This window comes from Hakea prostrata, chromosome 3 (assembly GCF_041222555.1).
Source record: "Hakea prostrata isolate BN-2017 chromosome 3, UWA_Hpros_2, whole genome shotgun sequence".
In the NCBI taxonomy this organism is placed as follows: Eukaryota; Viridiplantae; Streptophyta; class Magnoliopsida; order Proteales; family Proteaceae; genus Hakea; species Hakea prostrata.
Genome location: NC_142602.1, coordinates 37962821 through 37983755, shown reverse-complemented (window position 1 = coordinate 37983755; position 20935 = coordinate 37962821).

The window sequence follows — 20935 nt, the reverse complement described above, 5'->3', positions numbered from 1 at the left end:
GTTAGATTCATACATTCATTGTTTGTCTCATACCATATTGCATTTATGTTTGTTTTGTAATCCTGCCATTTATGTTATTATGGATTTAACTGCCTTACTAAGTTTCTTTGAAACTCATTCCTTTATTGTACAATGTTTGTTAGACTATTCTACAGGTTCTGAATATCATGACTGCTCGTATGAAGAAGCGCAAGGAGAAGAGGCATATCTCCAGGAAGGTGATTGCGGTTACGACAATTACACTGAAGATCCCGCGAGTGGTTATGCTCCGTACGATGCTTAGTTCGACCATAGAGTGGAAGCGCCCTTGTGCCATTTATGAGATTTATACTTATAAAGATATTGTCTATAAGATTGAGAACAATTTAGTTACCTATTGTACCTGCTATTGGGATTAGATTCTATCCTGTTTATTCTCTTTTAGAACTACTTTTCCGCTGGTTGTAGAGTGGGATTTCACCTCACTTTACTTATCTGACTTAGACACTCTGATTATATTTAGTACTCTGATTTATATATGATTCATTCTTTTCTTATTTGGATCTATGGTTTATCTTTCGCACATCGATTATTATTGTTCATGGTTATGTTATTGTTTATGTGGGAGGTTGATTACTCGATACCTGATCTTCGGGCTGTGGATCACACTCTCGGGTATGCCAGTTAGGGTACCGGCTGGGAGGATGTGACACCTTTAACCCGTGGCTTCAAGACCGAGAAAATCGGGCCTCGAGTTGATGATAAATGTGGGCCATTCAAGTGGAGCCCGAAGGGTTGGAAATGGAACCAATGTTGGTGGATGACCCTTGTGATGACTCATCAACTCTCCTAGAGTTTAAGAGAAGAGGGAAGATAAATCACGATGGTGTAAAAAGGGTGATTTTGGAACGTCCGTAGATCGGCGATGGAGAATCCAATTGACGTGAATAAGGTATCAAATCGAAGATCGTCGAAAGACCTTTCCAACAAGCCAAAAATACCAAATTCGAAGTCCATTTGAGGGGTCAACATGGGGCCGGTTGAACGGATGGTCGACCACCCCAACCCCCCACCCATTTTCCAGCTTCGGGGCAAAATCAGGTTTTTTATGTTTAAAACCTTATTTTTGAGTTTCTATCCTCTCATACTCGCATTTTAGAAGACTAGTATGAGGCTGAGGCTAAAGGAGGAGGAGAAACCAAGGGAGAGGAAGGTTTCTAACCATTTGGAGGCGTGCCAGCACCCGAATCATTGGGGAATCGTTAGGAAATGTAAGAATCCTCAAACCCTCTTCTTTAAGCTTGGTTTCATGCGGTGTTCTTCGCAATAAATGATGGATTTGGATAGTTGTTGCATGTTAGGACTATTAAATGCTTGCAAATAATTTTATTTATGTTTCTCTTTAGTTTGTGAGTGGTTTGTGTGGATCGTTGTAAACGATTTCGCATTTTGACTCACAAAGACCCTCCCGGGCAACTCATGAGAGCCAAATTTGGGGCTTTTTGATCCAGAACGAATTTGACCAAATTGAAGGTACCCTTAGGACCCTATTGCTGCCAATTAGACATTCCCAAAGTTTCATTTCGACTTGACTTCGAATCAATGGTGAAATATTGATTTTCGCCGAAACTAGGTTGAGAACGGTGGGTTCGAACCTATTTGGCAGATTAGGCTTTTGTTGGGTGATTTTGGGAACTATATTAAAACCCAATTGACTTCTAATTTATGTCTATTGATCTTCTTACATGATTAGGTTTATTTTGATTATAATCACCAACTCGTAAGTGTGACTTTGTGGAACTTTGGAGAGCTTATGCTAACTAGAAAGGTGAGGAATATACTTAACCTTATCTTGCATGTCTAATCATGTTAATTAAATTTCATTATTGATATCTTGCCTTGCTTTAGTACTTACTTTCTTGTGCTCATGTGTGGGACTTTGCACGAATGAAAGGTAAGAAAGTATGTTTGCTTCCATTTTCAATATACTTTGAAAATAATATGAGAATGTATGAGATGGATGAGATTGAATGGAGTGAGTTTTTCTTTTATTTTCAAATCATAAATTATTGATGTGAAGATATATGGATGATGTTGGATTAAATTACTCTTTTTATTTTATGTTTCAAACTAGGGTTGTGGGTTCGCCCATTACCCTAGTGAACTTACATGAATATGCATCTAGAGCTAAGTACATGAATGCTAAGTGTCTAGAAGTGTTTGGCTAGGTAACCTCATGAGTACTACTACCCTTCCGGCAGGGGTATTGAAGCCGGTTAACCCGTGATGTTAGTGGTTGGGTCCTGAGTGTCAAGCAGGCCCACTATCATCATAGAGTGGTAGGGTTGCATATAATAGATAAGGGCTCCTGGGCGCTCAAGACCGGTGAAATGATCCGTGAGAGAACATGGAGAGCATCCTGTCCATTATATGTGGATGACCACTGGGTTAAGGAATGGGATCCAACAGATGCCTCCCGTTGAGGATTCCATTCATAGGTGGGAAGGTATCGAACCAAAAGGGCACTAGGGATGAGGGGAGATATCCAAACCATATGTAGTACGAGGCCATATGACTTTGCACTGGGCTAGGATTATCCTTGACACACACCAAATCTCATACCAAACGGTGATGTGAGACACTGGTTGTAATATCCAGCCCTATTCTAACCTTGACCCTGACCCGGATCCACTGTTGTATTCAGGTCCGAAGACCCGAAGCGGTGGAAGAAGAGATTTATGGACCATTCTGATTGATGATCATGATTCGGAGACCGAGCCCATGGACATTGACAATGATACCCCTTGCTTAAATGCATTGTCAGTGTTTAAGGAAAGTCTGCGCATCGGAGAAGATTAATATGGTTGATTGAATTGTGGAAGAAAACCTCACTCAATTTGACCTTGTATAGCCTTTCAAATCCCTACTTGAAGTTGCTGTTCTAAACCTGAGTTTTCCTCTGGGAATATTTTGGTCGATCCTTTTGGTCGATACCATCGACCAAGGACCATCGACCAAAATATCCCAGTCTGCCAAGTTAATGATTCCATGGAATATTCATTTTCTATTTAATATAACCTCAAGCCTTGAGCCCTTTTGCAATCATTTTCTCACCTGAAAACGTGGGGAGAGCTTCCCAAAGCAGCTCCTTGGTTAGTGTGAAGGGTACCTCATCAAAGACACTTAGTTTATCATTGTTGCTTGTCTTCATCTTCCACACTAAGCTATGACTCCTCATTCCACTCTCTACCCTACCATTTTCTACTCTTTTCTATTGTCACCCTGTTGATGAGACATTGGGAATGGTGCTGCAACCTTGCAACTACCACTCCAAGTGTCTACTCATGTTCAATCCATGATTTCCTTAGCTATTCATTGATGCTATGCTTCTATCTCATGCCTAGCATATGTATTCCATGATTTACCTATTAACATCATGCCATTTGATATCAAACTGAGCTATAGAGTGTATTATGTTCATGTTTAACATTGCCATATGATTCCAATCGAATTTCTATTAGTTCCTCTAACTATTGCATGCTATTCCTCATCAATGCAATCAATTCCAACTCATGCCATGATGTTTATCACTTGAACTTGATAGCTCAAATTGGGGATTTTTAATTAGACCATTGGATTGGGTTAATTCCTTGATTTATAGTGTCCTACTACTGTTGTTAAGTATGCCTCCAAGTTTCAGATTGATCCGAACACCGGAAGACTCATTTCGGACCAAAATCCCCAAAATCCACTATTCTGTCCCGAAGACAATTTTGGTCGATCCTTTTGGTCGATACCATCGACCAAAGTTGTTGCTGACAGCAACCTTGGTCAGTTTTGACCCAAATGACATCCGATCTTCCCGACTTCTTTTCTAACTTATTATTGATGTTTGTTTAGGGCCTTAACAATTCTATTGGACTATTCTTGGTATTCTCAGTTCATCATCAATTCATCCAAGGTAAGGATGGTTATATCCATAAACATATAAGTCATCAAATATTGAACTGTGCTTTATTTAAAGAATGAAATCCCTTAATTTCCTTTCAATCATTATGAGACTGTTACATATGTGTTAGAACAGTAGCATTTAAATCATTATACTCTTGTTGTGTTACTTTATCATTTTGATTTGCTTATGTTTATAATGATTCGTTTCAATATCATGATTTGATTACTATTATGAATATGCATTGGATGCATGAGAAATGATGAGATTGGATGTGTGGTTGCTTACGTATGACTTGGGATTGGGAGGTGTCCTACTGACACTTCTGTCCTTGGGCATCGGAGGGAATAGTATGGGATGTTCTCCGATGGTGCCTATCGACACTCTCCCGAGTTATTGGATGACATGCATAGGATTGTCTAGTTGTGTGGCTAGGTTCATCCTTGTCGTGTCAGACCCGAATCGGAAGGGCATTGAGACCGAACAACCCGTGGTAGTGTATGGTTGGATGGGCGCTCTAGGCCGGTAGCCAATCCGGTAGGGGACATAAACCATGCTACGGATACCTGAAAGGGGCCATTTATTGGTAGAGTTGCATATGGATAGACTTGGGCTCACGGGCGCTCAAGACCGGTAACCAATCCATGAGAGGAGGTGAGAGCTTCCCGTTTACTATATGTGGATGACCAATAGGGTTGATGAGTCCGAAATCCGGGATTTCGCTGACTCTAGTGTGAAGGATACCGGAAAGGATCGTCGGGGGCGAGGAATGGACGTATCTGAATCTGACTTGACCGACTGAGTAGATGACTTGCATTGGGCTAGGCTTTACTGTGACATGCGCCAGTACTTGACCAAATGGTGATGTGAGAGAGCGGTGACCGATCCCCTTACCACGGCTTTTTGATGACTTTACCGATCTTCCCTGAGCATTCCCAAGATATGGAAATGGGAGAGTGACTGACGACCCATTTCCCTGGTGTATTTATGGAGTATTCGGGCCTGTAATTAACTTGTTTGTGGATTATTCTAGTGACACTTGGATATGTAACTAACTTGATTTACTTCTTTTCCGCTGCATTGAGAGGGTGGCTACCACACCTTCTCACCCTTTATTATTATCTATATTCCGCACTCTGATTTAGTTAATCTTATCTTATTCATTATACTTAGTATTAACTGTTTTTACCATTGATTATTACTGTTCATGATTGTGTTACCGTGTATGTGGGAGGCATGGACCTCAGATCATTGATCATTGGACTGTGGATCACATCCCGGGTATTCCAAATGGGGTACCAGCTAGGTGGATGGGACAGTCACTCTCCCATTTCCATATCTTGGGAATGCCCGGGGAAGATCGGTAAAGTCATCAAAAAGCCATGGTAAGGGGATCGGTCACCACTCTCTCACATCACCATTTGGTCAAGTACTGGCGCATGTCACAGTAAAGCCTAGCCCAATGCAAGTCATCTACTCAGTCGGTCAAGTCAGATTCAGATACGTCCATTCCTCGCCCCCGGCGATCCTTTCCGGTATCCTTCACACTAGAGTCAGTGAAATCCCGGATTTCGGACTCATCAACCCTATTGGGCATCCACATATAGTAAACGGGAAGCTCTCACGTCCTCTCACGGATTGGTTACCGGTCTTGAGCACCCGTGAGCCCAAGTCTATCCATATGCAACTCTACCAATAAATGGCCCCTTTCAGGTATACGTAGCATGGTTTATGTCCCCTACCGGATTGGTTACCGGCCTAGAGCGCCCATCCAACCATACACTACCACGGGTTGTTTGGTCTCAATGCCCTTCCGATTCGGGTCTGACACGACAAGGATGAACCTAGCCACACAACTAGACAATCCTATGTATGTCATCCAATAACTCGGGAGAGTGTCGATAGGCACCATCGGAGAACATCCCATACTATTCCCTCCGATGCCCAAAGACAGAAGTGTCAGTAGGACACTCCCCAAATCCCAAGTCATACGTAAGCAATCACACATCCAATCTCATCATTTCTCATGCATCCAATGCATATTCATAATAGTAATCAAATCATGATATTGAAACGAATCATTATAAACATAAGCAAATCAAAATGATAAAGTAACACAACAAAAGTATAAAGATTTAAATGCTACTGTTCTAACACATATGTAACAGTCTCATAATGATTGAAAGGAAATTTAGGGATTTCATTCTTTAAATAAAGCTCAGTTCAATATTTGATGACTTATATGTTTATGGATATAACCATCCTTACCTTGGATGAGTTGATGATGAATTGAGAATACCAAGAATAGTCCAATAGAATTGTTAAGGCCCTAAACAAACATCAATAATAAGTTAGAAAAGAAGTCGGGAAGATCGGATGTCATTTGGGTCAAAACTGACCAAGGTTACTGTCAACAACAACTTTGGTCAATGGTCTTGTTCGATGGTATCGACCAAAAGGATCGACCAAAATTGTCTTCGGGGCAGAATAGTGGATTTTGGGGATTTTGGTCCGAAATGAGTCTTCCGGTGTTCGGATCAATCTGAAACTTGGAGGCATACTTAACAACAGTAGTAGGACACTATAAATCAAGGAATTAACCCAATCCAATGGTCTAATTAAAAAGCCCCAATTTGAGCTATCAAGTTCAAGTGATAAACATCATGGCATGAGTTGGAATTGATTGCATTGATGAGGAATAGTATGCAATAGCTAGAGGAACTAATAGAAATTCGATTGGAATCATATGGCAATGTTGAACATGAACATAATACACTCTATAGCTCAGTTTGATATCAAATGGTATGATGTTAATAGGTAAATCATGGAATACATATGCTAGGCATGAGATATAAGCATAGCATCAATGAATGGCTAAGGGAATCATGGATTGAGCATGAGTAGGCACTTGGAGTGGTGGTTGCAAGGTTGCAGCACCATTCCAAATGTCTCATCAGCAAGATGACAATAGAAAAGAGTAGAAAATGGTAGGGTAGAGAGTGGAATGAGGAGTCATACCTTAGTGTGGAAGATGAAGACAAGAATCAATGATAAACTAAGTGTCTTTGATGAGATACCCTTCACACTAACCAAGGAGCTGCTTTGGGAAGCTCTCCCCACGTTCCCAGGTGAGAAAAATGATTGCAAAAGGCTCAAGGCTTGAGGTCATATTAAATAGAAAAGGAATATTCCATGGAATCATTAACTTGGCAGACTGGGATATTTTGGTCGATGGTCCTTGGTCGATGGTATCGACCAAAATATTTTCAGCAGAAAACTCAGGTTTAGAATAGCAACTTCGAGTAGGGATTTGAAAGGCTATACAAGGTCAAATTGAGTGAGGTTTTCTTCCACAATTCAATCAAGAAGTCTAGTTTCGGGGAATACCTTCGGATTGTGCACAGGAGGTCATTTGGTACATCAACCATATTAATCTTTTCCGATGCGCAGACTTTCCTTAAACACTGACAATGCATTTAAGCAAGGGGTATCATTGTCAATGTCCACGGGCTCGGTCTCCGAATCATGATCATCAATCAGAATGGTCCATAACTCTATTCTTCCACCGCTTCGGGTCCTCGGACCTGAATACAACAGTGGATCCGGGTCAGGGTCAAGGTTAGAATAGGGCTGGATATTACACTATGACTTAAACCATGTCTACCCTAGAGACTAGCATTCATAGAGTTAGACTCCTATTTGCATCATATGTTCCATATCGCATTGCATTATAATATGTTCTTAATGTGTATGATTTCTAATTATGGAATAACTTCCTTGCTGAGTTCTTCGAACTCATTCCTTTTTGTGCAAATGTTTTCGATTATATTCCAGGTACCGAAGATTACGATGGCACCTCCTATGAGGCGGATTATGATTCCACATACTACCCTCCGGGTAGTGGCATCGGTGAGGATCCGTATATTGGAGCCGAGGAGGATTACTATCTGTACCAGGGTTAGCCCCATAGTTGTGCGGGAGCGGCAGCGTTGGGTTTACTTCATCCGTACTGTTGAGGAGACTACTATTAGTATAGAAGAAACCCTAGCTTAGTGCCCCATTTCCCTGGTGTATTTATGGAGTATTCGGGCCTGTAATTAACTTGTTTTTGGTTTATTCTGGTGACACTTGGATATGTAACTAACTTGATTTACTTCTTTTCCGCTGCATTGAGAGGGTGGCTACCACACCTTCTCACCCTTTATGATTTTGATCACACTCTGTTATTATCTATATTCTGCACTCTGATTTAGTTAATCTTATCTTATTCATGATACTTAGTATTAACTGTTTTTACCATTGATTATTACTGTTCATGATTGTGTTACCGTGTATGTGGGAGGCATGGACCTCAGATCATTGATCCTTGGACTATGGATCACATCCTGGGTATTCCAAATGGGGTACCGGCTGGGTGGATGTGACAGATTGGTATCAGAGCCCAAGATCAAGTGGAACCCCGACCACAGAAACGGTAACGGAACATTCCGAGTCACAGATCCGGAAGTGACTCAAGTACTCCTAGAAGTGAATAATAGATAACCTGGACTAGAAACCAAAATATTGAAACATAATTTGACTCATGAATAAGACACAATAATATAGACAAAATAACTGAACTTCATTGATTTCATAGGGAAATTTTTACTAGTCTGAAAAGAGAAATACATCCATGATGACATAAAAGAAAATTCCTAGTGCTGTCTATGTAGGTGAACGACTCCTGCGATCTGTCTGATCCCTCCTAGATCTGAACTCCTCCTCCAGTCGTGCAAACCTCTCACTGAGGGTGCACATGTGTAACTCCATCCTCTCCTGCCGAGCCTTGATCCTCTCAAGAATAGAGTAAATCGATGACTGATGAGAAGCCATATCTGGAGCCTCAGAAGTCGTGTGTGATGGGCCTCCGACCTCAGTAAATCGTGGAGCGGGAACCTCCTCATGTCTCGGAGCCTCCTCATGACCCTGATCATCATCCTCACGATGCTCATCATCGTCACCACCATCATCATCATCAGTACTATCATCCTCCGAGTCGTCATCTCCTGATGCATCATCGATATCATCCTCATCCTCTGATCTGACTACATCATGGAGCCCCATCTTCCTAATCAACCATGTACCAATGGGCTCACCTAAATCTCGACCCTGAATCATAGGTGTATGCTCCAAGTCCACATCAAAGTACTCAAAGATACGAGTCAAGAATCGGCCGAAAGCCAAGTTCCTATCCCCAGGAAACTCGATCCGATCAATCATGACATTTTGCATGACGTATGCTAAATCGATTTGTACTCCAGTATACATACTATAAATGACCAGTGCCTCCATCGCCGACACTTTGCTATGATGCCCTGCCTTCGGAAGGATGTTTCGCCCGAGGATGCGAGCGATAACTCTAGCTGAAGGACGCATCGCGGTACCACACCGGGGCATATAGCAGTCAATGTCATCCCATAGAGTCATGCATACCTCGTATACCTCATAGGGAAGAATCACCTCTGTGAGATCTGTGCCAGTGGGAATCCACCAACGGGAATCTCGTACGATCGGTATATCTAAGATGCGAGCCAGTGTCCTCGTAGTGAAACTGATTTCCTTACCCCCAACCATGGAATCCATGACAATCCTAGAACCATCCCTCGGATCATCCTCTATACGGTAAGTCAGATTACTATAGAAGTATCTGATAAGATCTGGGTAGACTGGCCATGCCGTAGTGAATAAGTGAAGCCAATCTATAGCCTCTAATCTCTCTCGGATGCGAAATACCTCTAAATCATCCACATCCACCAATCGTCCGTGCTCGATCGGTATATCATGGAAATAATGTTCGTGTAGAAACTCCGCCATAGGAGTAGTGAAATGCTCCTCGTCTATGACCTCAGCCCGGGGAACAAGTCCTCTACCCCTGTCCACTCGTCTCCCTCCTCTAGGCATGGTGGATCTGTTGAAACAAGGAAAGAAACTCATTTGGATTAGTCTCAGTGTGTGATTGTTAGATGAAGGGCATTTTCGTAAATTTTCAGAAAATTCAATTTTGGTAAAATTTTGGTTTGATCATTCTAACATATGCATAAGACCTGTACAAGCATGCTAGAATACTTTATTTGGGGAAAATCCATCTTTTTGGCATATTCAAAGTGAAAATTCAGCAAGTAAGAGAGAAGAATCCCTCTTTTGGCTTGCATTTGTGATTTTTGAAATTTGGAATTTGACCGAATGGAGAGTGGGAACACTTTCCCCATAGTAGATCAGTGTTGTAGAAATTTGTTTCATGTCAAAATTCCTTTTGGGTTGAAAATGAGACAAGTTTTTGTAAAGTGGGTTTGTTGTGAAATGAATAGTGTTTTGGTAACCAAAATAGATGCAATCTTGTGTTTGGAACTTAATCTTACTTGAAAAATTATGAAAACACGTTTCTAATCATTTATATGCATGATTCTAACCATTAGCTACAAGTATTATTCAGTTTTATTGAAGAACACAACAATGGTGAATGAAGTTTACAAGAAAAGAGAAAAAGAAAGAGAACTTACTTGTGTAGATGATCAAGTGAGATTATCAAGAATGATTGAAGCCTTGAATCAAGTCCTAGCACTTTTGAAAACCCTAGAAAATTGCTTTCTCCAAAGCTAAACTCGAAATGGTTGAGTGAGGAATGAAAATGAAATGAGAAGTGGGCCCTTTAAATCTGATTTTCGCGCAGAATTTATTTTGGTCGATCCTTTTGGTCGATACCATCGACCAAGAAGCATCGACCAAAATTCACCATTTTTCTGCATTAGGTTATTTTGGGAATTTTTGATTCTTTGACTCATTTCCTTTGGATTTTGATCAATGCTGATTTATTTGACTGATATATTGATAATTCTAACCATGATTTGGTTATCCTATTCATTGGCCAAGTTGTCTTTGTCAAATTTGAAATTTTAGTATCCTTATCTTTGATCCTTGAAGAATGGTCTTACTTAGAAATTGTTTCGTCGGATCCGGAAGCAACGGAAACGAAGAAACCCCTGCTGGGGGCTCTGATCAGCAGACACAGGAAAATAGCCACACCACGAATGGCATTCCTGGTGCCCCCGATATCGGAAGCTTTAGAGATATCGCTAGCGTCATGACCAACATGATGCAACAGCAGGCTGCCCAATTTAATCAAATGATGACTGGTTTTGCTACCCTTCGCAATGAGAACCGTGCCGGAGTTGGAACTTCTGGAGCCGCAGCCCCTCTTATGGAAAGATTCACCAGGACACCCCACACCCGTTTGATGGAAAGTTTCCTAAAGTTACAAGTACCTTCTTTTACTGGTGTGACCAAGGACACCCTTTTTCCGAACAAGTGGCTTCGTGAGTTGGAGAAGGCCTTCAGACATTTGCAATGTTCTGATGCTCAGAAAGTGTTGTTTGCCGAGCAGAAGCTTCAGCAAGAAGCTGATGCATGGTGGGCTTCCACTAGGCCTATCCTTGAGACCTTGAATGGTGGTGTTGTTACCTGGGAGAAGTTTAAGGAAGCTTTTTGCAAGAACTACTTTCCGGAAGCTGTAAAGGATGCAAAGAAGGCCGAGTTCATGGCCTTAGTACAAGGTACTTTGTCTGTGCTTGAGTATCAGCAGAAATTTGAAGAACTTTTCTTCTTCGCCCCCGAGTCTATTAAGTCTGAAGAAGCCAAGGCGAAAGAGTTTTTCAAGGGTTTGCGACCTTCTATTAAGGCATACCTCACTGTCTTGCCTCTTGAAGGATATGCTCAGGTGGTTCAAAACTCGAAGAAGCTTGAAGAAAATGAAAAGGAAAATGCTCGAGTTCAGAAACCCTGGCAACCTAGACCTTCTGGATTTGTGGACCACACTGATCGGCGTTTTGCTAGACCTGCTCCTTATCCCCGCACCCGCCTTTCAGCCGAGAAATTTTGGTCAGAATCCTAATTCCCTTCCTGTGAGCTATTATGGTCAGTCCAGTGGAGCCAGACCTCAGGGAGCTACTTATCCTCCTAGGCCTAGGATGATGAATCCTAGACCAGCTTATCAGAGACCTCCCCCTGCTGCAGCTCCTATTGGACCGAAAGATACTACTTGCTTCCTCTGCAAGCAAGCAGGCCATTATGCTCGTTCCTGCCCCAAGAAGTCTGTGCAACCTCAAGCTCCCGTAGTGAAGAGTACTCCTGCTGCTACTTCGCCCCTCCCTCTGGCAGAGTGTTTAGCATATCTGGTACCGAGCAAGACCCTTGCCACGATGTTGTAACAGGCACTCTGTTAGTAGCTTCTCTTCCCGCATTTGTATTATTTGATACGGGTGCATCACATACATTCATATCATCTACTTTTGCCTTGAGAACTAACTTGACACCTCGATGTTTATCTAGTCATTTATCTATTTGTACCCCTGTTGGGTCTGCTGTTAAACTAGATAAAGTGTTAGAAGATTGTTCTGTTTTGATTTGTGGAAGGAATCTGAAGGCAAACCTTGTATTGTTTGACATGAGAGATTTTGATGTAATCTTGGGAATCGACTAGTTGACCTTCTACAATGCCATGATCTTATGCTCCTCAAAGAAGATTCAGTTCCGTGTAGAAGAGAATTCAATTTTCGAATTTCAAGGAGAGAAGGGAAGATTTAGCAAGAAGACCTTGTCCACTCTAATGCAAGTCCATGCCTTTTTGGGAGATGCTTCGTCTGGAAGCAAGGTCAGAGAGAAGAAGAGACTTGAAGAAGTCAGAGTTGTTAGTGAATTCCCCGATGTTTTTCCGGATGACTTGTCAGGTTTGCCTCCTGATAGGGAAGTTGAGTTTTCTATACACTTAATTCCTGGAGCGGCTCCTGTATCCAAGGCCCCTTACAGAATGGCACCTACCGAACTTGAAGAGTTGAAAACTCAATTAAATGAACTCTTAGAGAGAGGTTTCGTGCAGCCAAGTGTGTCGCCTTGGGGAGCTCCGGTCTTGTTTGTAAAGAAGAAAGATGGTAGTATGCGTCTGTGCATTGACTACCGGGAATTGAACAAGCTGACAAACAAGAATAGATACCCTTTGCCTCGGATTGATGACCTTTTTGATCAGTTGAAGGGTGCTGCTGTCTTTCCAAAGATTGATTTGAGATCTGGATATCACCAGCTGAAGGTGAAGTCAAGTGACATCCTTAAGACAATGTTCGTAACAAGGTACAGACATTATGAATTTAAAGTGATGCCTTTCGGCTTGACTAATGCCCCTGCCGTGTTCATGGACCTCATGAACCGAGTATTTCACGATGTACTCGATAAATTTGTAATCGTTTTCATTGATGACATCTTGATTTACTCAAAGAATGAGGAAGAGCATGCGGAGCACCTGAACTGCACGTTGCAAAGGTTGAGAGAAAAGAAACTCTATGCTAAATTTAGCAAGTGTGACTTTTTGCTCTCAAGTGTAGTATTTCTTGGCCATGTTGTTTCAGCCGAGGGTATTCGTGTTGACCCAGAGAAAGTCCAAACTGTTACTGATTGGGAAAGACCAAAGACCGTGACTAAGATAAGAAGCTTTCTTGGATTAGCAGGATACTACCGGAGATTCATTGAAAACTTTTCTAGGTTGGCTGCCCCTATGACTAAGCTAACTAGAAAAGAAGAGAAGTTTGTCTGGACCGATTCTTGTGAGAAGAACTTCGAAGAGCTGAAAGTTAGATTGACAAGCGCCCCGGTTCTGACTATACCTGATAGTTCCGGTGGATTGACGGTCTACACTGATGCTTCTAAAATCGGTTTGGGCTGCGTGTTGATGCAACACGGAAAGGTAGTGGCTTATGCCTCTCGACAACTAAAGGATTATGAGCGGAACTACCCCACTCATGACTTAGAACTTGCAGCTGTTGTATTTGCTTTGAAAATTTGGAGACACTATCTATACGGTGAGAAGATCGCCATCTTTACGGATCATAAAAGTTTGAAATACTTCTTCACCCAGAAGGAGCTGAATATGAGACAGAGAAGATGGTTGGAGTTGGTCTCTGACTATGATTGTGACATCCAGTACCACCCGGTAAAGCAAATGTAGTGGCGGATGCTCTTAGTAGAAAGAGTCAAAGAAAAGAATTGGATTTAAATGCTTTGAGTCGGCCTTTGTTGTCCTCGATGGAAAGATTTTGTTTGGAAGTGGTCCCTAAGGGTTCGGATTGTATTCTCTATGCCATGACTGCAAGATCCTCCCTTAGAGATAGAATTGTTGCCTTGCAAAGTTCTGATCTAGAGTTGAAAGAGAAGATTGATAAAATTGCCTCGAATTCGGAAATGGACCCTGCTTTTAGTACATCTATGGATGGTACCTTATTGTTTAGAGGTAGACTCTGTGTGCCCGCTATTGATGAAATCAAGAAAGAAATATTGAAAGAAGCACACCAGTCCATCTTTACAGTACACCCTGGAAGTACCAAAATGTACAAGGACTTAAGGGAACATTTTTGGTGGAATGGTTTGAAAGCAGACGTTGAAGACTTTGTTGCCAGGTGTGAAACTTGCCACGTGTGAAAGCTGTTCGCCAACCCCCATCTGGATTACTTCAGCCCCTTCCTATTCCTGGTTGGAAGTGGGAAGATATCTCAATGGACTTTGTGACTAGCTTGCCGCGGACGAGTAAGGGAAATGACACTGTGTGGGTGATTGTTGATAGGTTGACTAAATCAGCCCATTTCATTCCTATGAAGATCACTTACTCTTTGGATAAGCTAGCTAGACTTTATGTGGACAATGTAGTTCGTCTACACGGAGTGCCAGTGAGTATTGTTTCTGACCGTGATCCTAGGTTCACCTCAAGGTTTTGGAATGGACTGCAGAAAGCCTTGGGAACCCAATTGAATCTGAGTACAGCTCATCACCCACAGTCTGATGGACAATCTGAGCGGACAATTCATATTCTTGAAGACATGCTTAGGTCTTGTGTGGTTGACATGGGTGGAAATTGGGATGAACACCTTGCCTTAGTCGAGTTTGCCTATAACAATAGTTATCAAGCAACAATAGGCATGGCTCCGTTTAAGGCTTTGTATGGTAACACTTGTAGAACGCCCTTGTATTGGACAGAGACTGGTGAAAGAAAAGTCTTAGGTCCATAGATGATTGAAGCTACCAGTGATATGGTTGACATGATTCGGGAAAGGATCAAGTCTGCTCAATCTAGACAGAAGTCATATGCCGACAAGAGAAGAACCGACTTAGAATTTCCAATTGGAGAGAAAGTTTTCCTTAAAGTATCACCTATGAAAGGGGTGACGAGATTCAATGTGAAAGGAAAGCTTAGTCCCCGCTTCATTGGACCTTTTGAGATTTTGGAAAGGGTTGGACTTGTAGCATAACGCTTGGCCTTGCCTCCGTCACTTGCTGGAGTTCACAATGTGTTCCATGTTTCAATGCTTCAAAAATACCTAGAAAACCCGGAGCACATACTACAGCAAGAACCCGAAGGACTTAATGCCGATCTTTCTTACGATGAAGGACCAGCCGAGATCCTAGATAGAAAGGACAAGCAGTTGCGGAATCGCACCATTCCTCTGGTGAAGATTCGATGGAAAAACCATACCCCTGAAGAAGCTTCATGGGAGAAAGAAGAAGACATGAAGGAGAAGTTTCCTCATCTTTTTGGAAGCACAGGTACGCTTTCAATTTCGAGGACGAAATTCTTTTAAGGGGGGGAGAATGTAATATCCAGCCCTATTCTAACCTTGACCCTGACCCGGATCCACTGTTGTATTCAGGTCCGAAGACCCGAAGCGGTAGAAGAAGAGATTTATGGACCATTCTGATTGATGATCATGATTCGGAGACCGAGCCCATGGACATTGACAATGATACCCCTTGCTTAAATGCATTGTCAGTGTTTAAGAAAAGTCTGCGCATCGGAGAAGATTAATATGGTTGATGTACCAAATGACCTCCTGTGCACAATCCAAAGGTATTCCCCGAAACTAGACTTCTTGATTGAATTGTGGAAGAAAAACTCACTCAATTTGACCTTGTATAGCCTTTCAAATCCCTACTTGAAGTTGCTGTTCTAAACCTGAGTTTTCTACTGGAATATTTTGGTCGATCCTTTTGGTCGATACCATCGACCAAAATATCCCAGTCTGCCAAGTTAATGATTCCATGGAATATTCCTTTTCTATTTAATATAACCTCGAGCCTTGAGCCCTTTTGCAATCATTTTCTCACCTGAGAAAGTGGGGAGAGCTTCCCAAAGCAGCTCCTTGGTTAGTGTGAAGGGTACCTCATCAAAGACACTTAGTTTATCATTGATTCTTGTTTTCATCTTCCACACTAAGGTATGACTCCTCATTCCACTCTCTACCCTACCATTTTCTACTCTTTTCTATTATCACCCTGCTGATGAGACATTGGGAATGGTGCTGCAACCTTGCAACTACCACTCCAAGTGTCTACTCATGTTCAATCCATGATTTCCTTAGCTATTCATTGATGCTATGCTTCTATCTCATGCCTAGCATATGTATTCCATGATTTACCTATTAACATCATGCCATTTGATATCAAACTGAGCTATAGAGTGTATTATGTTCATGTTTAACATTGCCTTATGATTCCAATCGAATTTCTATTAGTTCCTCTAACTATTGCATGTTATTCCTCATCAATGCAATCAATTCCAACTCAGGCCATGATGTTTATCACTTGAACTTGATAGCTCAAATTGGGGCTTTTTAATTAGACCATTGGATTGGGTTAATTCCTTGATTTATAGTGTCCTACTACTGTTGTTAAGTATGCCTCCAAGTTTCAGATTGATCCAAACACCGGAAGACTCATTTCGGACCAAAATCCCCAAAATCCACTATTCTGTCCCGAAGACAATTTTGGTCGATCCTTTTGGTCGATACCATCGACCAAGACCATCGACCAAAGTTGTTGCTGACAGCAACCTTGGTCAGTTTTGACCCAAATGACATCCGATCTTCTCGACTTCTTTTCTAACTTATTATTGATGTTTGTTTAGGGTCTTAACAATTCTATTGGACTATTCTTGGTATTCTCAATTCATAATCAATTCATCCAAGGTAAGGATGGTTATATCCATAAACATATAAGTCATCAAATATTGAACTGTGCTTTATTTAAAGAATGAAATCCCTTAATTTCCTTTCAATCATTATGAGACTATTACATATGTGTTAGAACAGTAGCATTTAAATCTTTATACTCTTGTTGTGTTACTTTATCATTTTGATTTGCTTATGTTTATAATGATTAGTTTCAATATCATGATTTGATTACTATTATGAATATGCATTGGATGCATGAGAAATGATGAGATTGGATGTGTGGTTGCTTACGTATGACTTGGGATTGGGGGGTGTCCTACTGACACTTCTGTCCTTGGGCATCGGAGGGAATAGTATGGGATGTTCTCCGATGGTGCCTATCGACACTCTCCCGAGTTATTGGATGACATACATAGGATTGTCTAGTTGTGTGGCTAGGTTCATCCTTGTCGTGTCAGACCCGAATCGGAAGGGCATTGAGACCGAACAACCCGTGGTAGTGTATGGTTGGATGGGCGCTCTAGGCCGGTAGCCAATCCGGTAGGGGACATAAACCATGCTACGGATACCTGAAAGGGGCCATTTATTGGTAGAGTTGCATATGGATAGACTTGGGCTCACAGGCGCTCAAGACCGGTAACCAATCCGTGAGAGGACGTGAGAGCTTCCCGTTTACTATATGTGGATGACCAATAGGGTTGATGAGTCCAAAATCCGGGATTTCGTTGACTCTAGTGTGAAGGATACCGGAAAGGATCGCCGGGGGCGAGGAATGGACGTATCTGAATCTGACTTGACCGACTGAGTAGATGACTTGCATTGGGCTAGGCTTTACCGTGACATGCGCCAGTATTTGACCAAATGGTGATGTGAGAGAGCGGTGACCGATCCCCTTACCACGGCTTTTTGATGACTTTACCGATCTACCCCGAGCATTCCCAAGATATGGAAATGGGAGAGTGACTGATGACCCAGAGAAGTACGGTGCTATGACTTAAAGCATGTCTACCCTAGAGACTAGCATTCATAGAGTTAGACTCATATTTGTATCATATGTTCCATATCGCATTGCATTATAATATGTTCTTAATGTGTATGATTTCTAATTATGGAATAACTTCCTTGCTGAGTTCTTCGAACTCATTCCTTTTTGTGCAAATGTTTTAGATTATATTCCAGGTACCGAAGATTACGATGGCACCTCCTATGAGGCGGATTATGATTCCACATACTACCCTCCGGGTAGTGGCGTCGGTGAGGATCTGTATATTGGAGCCGAGGAGGATTACTATCCGCACCAGGGTTAGCCCCACAGTTGTGCGGGAGCGGCAGCATTGAGTTTACTTCATCCGTACTGTTGAGGAGACTACTATTAGTATAGAAGAAACCCTAGCTTAGTGCCCCATTTCCCTGGTGTATTTATGGAGTATTCGGGCCTGTAATTAACTTGTTTTTGGATTATTCTGGTGACACTTGGATATGTAACTAACTTGATTTACTTCTTTTCCGCTGCATTGAGAGGGTGGCTACCACACCTTCTCACCCTTTATGATTTTGATCACACTCTATTATTATCTATATTCCGCACTCTGATTTAGTTAATCTTATCTTATTCATGATACTTAGTATTAACTGTTTTTACCATTGATTATTACTGTTCATGATTGTGTTACCGTGTATATGGGAGGCATGGACCTTAGATCATTGATCCTTGGACTGTGGATCACATCCCGGGTATTCCAAATGGGGTACCGGCTGGGTGGATGTGACACTGGTGACCTATACCCAACCATGGCTTGACAGGACTTTACCCAACAACCGCGAAGAACCCAATAGACGTCTCTTGTTGAGGGAGAGTGACTGAGACTGCCCAAAGGAGATTGGTGTATAAAGTTAATGCGTGTCTACCATAAAGACTTCATGATAGAGTTAGGAGCATAATGTCATAATCATTCATATATCATATCATTATCATTAATTACATTATCTGTACTCATGCTATATGTGTGGTGTGGAATCTTATGAACGAATGCATGACATGGTGTGGAATCTTGTGAAGAATGCATGATATGATGTTGAGTTGACCTCACTGAGTTTTGTTGAACTCATTCCTTTTTATATGTCTATTTCTATTAGAATATTCTATAGGTTATGAAGACTCCTTCCAAGTGGAGGATTCTTCGCCGACAGACTTTCTTCAAGGAGTGACTGAAGAAGATGTAGATTCGCATGGAGCTTCATGCCTATGCAAGTACTATTCTTATGAGGTTGGATTCCATTAGGGAATCAGTTTAGTTTAAATTCCACTGCGATAAACTATGCTTCTTTCAAATTCTGATGTCCATTTTGATTTACTTTAGATAATGGATGACTGTAACCTTTTGATAATTAAGATTTGATAATTGTATACTTGAACTTGATTTTTCTTGTCCTTTTAATTATGCTATATCACATGTTGTATGGAGTTGTCACTGAACTTAGGTCTTGCGGTGTATCAGCCCCACGGGTATTCGGGTATAACCGGATCCTACATGGTGGGGTGTGACAAATTAGATCTAAGTTTATGATAGTATTCATCTCTGATCCATTGCTAATGATCCTCTTAACATGATCCTTCATTCTCCTTTGCATCCTTGGTTGTTTTCATTAAAAACCATGCTTTTGATCAAAATTAGAAAGTCATGGTTTTGATCCTTGTTTGATGTTTAATCTTTGCTAGATAGTCTTAGATTACTATTCCTAAGATTCCTTTGGAATTTTGGAGTGTTTCAAATCCCGGAAAATGAATTTCAGATAAAAAATTTAGTATTGGCTTCGGATACTGGTCGACTGGATCAGTCTACCAGCCAGGCTGCCAGGCATGGACAGCATCGTGTTCTTCATCCGATTTGATCCGTTTGACCTCCAATCTTCTAGGGCTTTCTCCTGATGTTGTATCTATGCTTGTCTAGGGTTTATTTGCTAACTTTGGACTTGATCTCTTTGATCTCCGGAATATCTTCGAATCTATTTAAGGTAAGGACAGTTGTTTCCATATTAACATAGATTGCATAAATCTTAGTTTCTATTTTGGGAATTGCTTAGATTTACTACCATACTTGTATTCTCTTAGTATGATATTACTACTGTAAGTACTTCAACTACAGTAGTACCTTGTTCATGTATTCTTTATTATTTATGAATACTTATTCTTGTCATTTACATATTCGATTGATCATGTTTATTTGTATCTGTCTGTATGATGAGATATCAGTTGTGTATGCTATGACTGAATTGGGAATGTGATTGATTAGGTATGATTTGGGATTGGGGAATGTCCTTTTGACATTTCTGTCCTTGGACATCAGTGGGAATAGTATGGGATACTTCCGATGGTGCCCTTTGACGCTTTCCCAGATTATTGGTTGTCATACCTAGGGCTTGTCTAGCTGTCTTTGGCTAGGATGTCCCTGTTATATCAGACTGGATTCGGAAGGGTATTGAGACCGAGTAACCTGTGGTAGCAATGGGGATTTGTTGGCGCTCAAGACCAGTAACCAACCCGTGAGAGGACATGAATCACATTGTGGGGGCCATTTGTTGGTAGGGTTGCAAATAATAGACTTGGGCTCATGGGCGTTCAAGATCGGTAGCCAACCCATGAGAGTACATGAGAGCTTCCCGTCTATTATTTGTGGATGACCAATAGGGTTGATGAGTCCGAAGTGTCTCATCCACCCAGCCGGTACCCTACCTGGCATACCTGAGTATGTGATCCACAATCCAAGGATCAAGCATCGAGGGACCATGCCTCCCACATACGCGATAACACAATCATGAACAATAATAATCAAGGTAAAGGCAATAATAAAAGATATCATGAATAAGATACGAACAGATAATCAGAGTGCGGAATAAAATGATACCAAATGTATAAGTGTGATCAAAAGAAAGAGAGAGTGAGTGGAAGTCACTCCCTCAGTGGCAGAGGAAAAGTAGTAAGAAA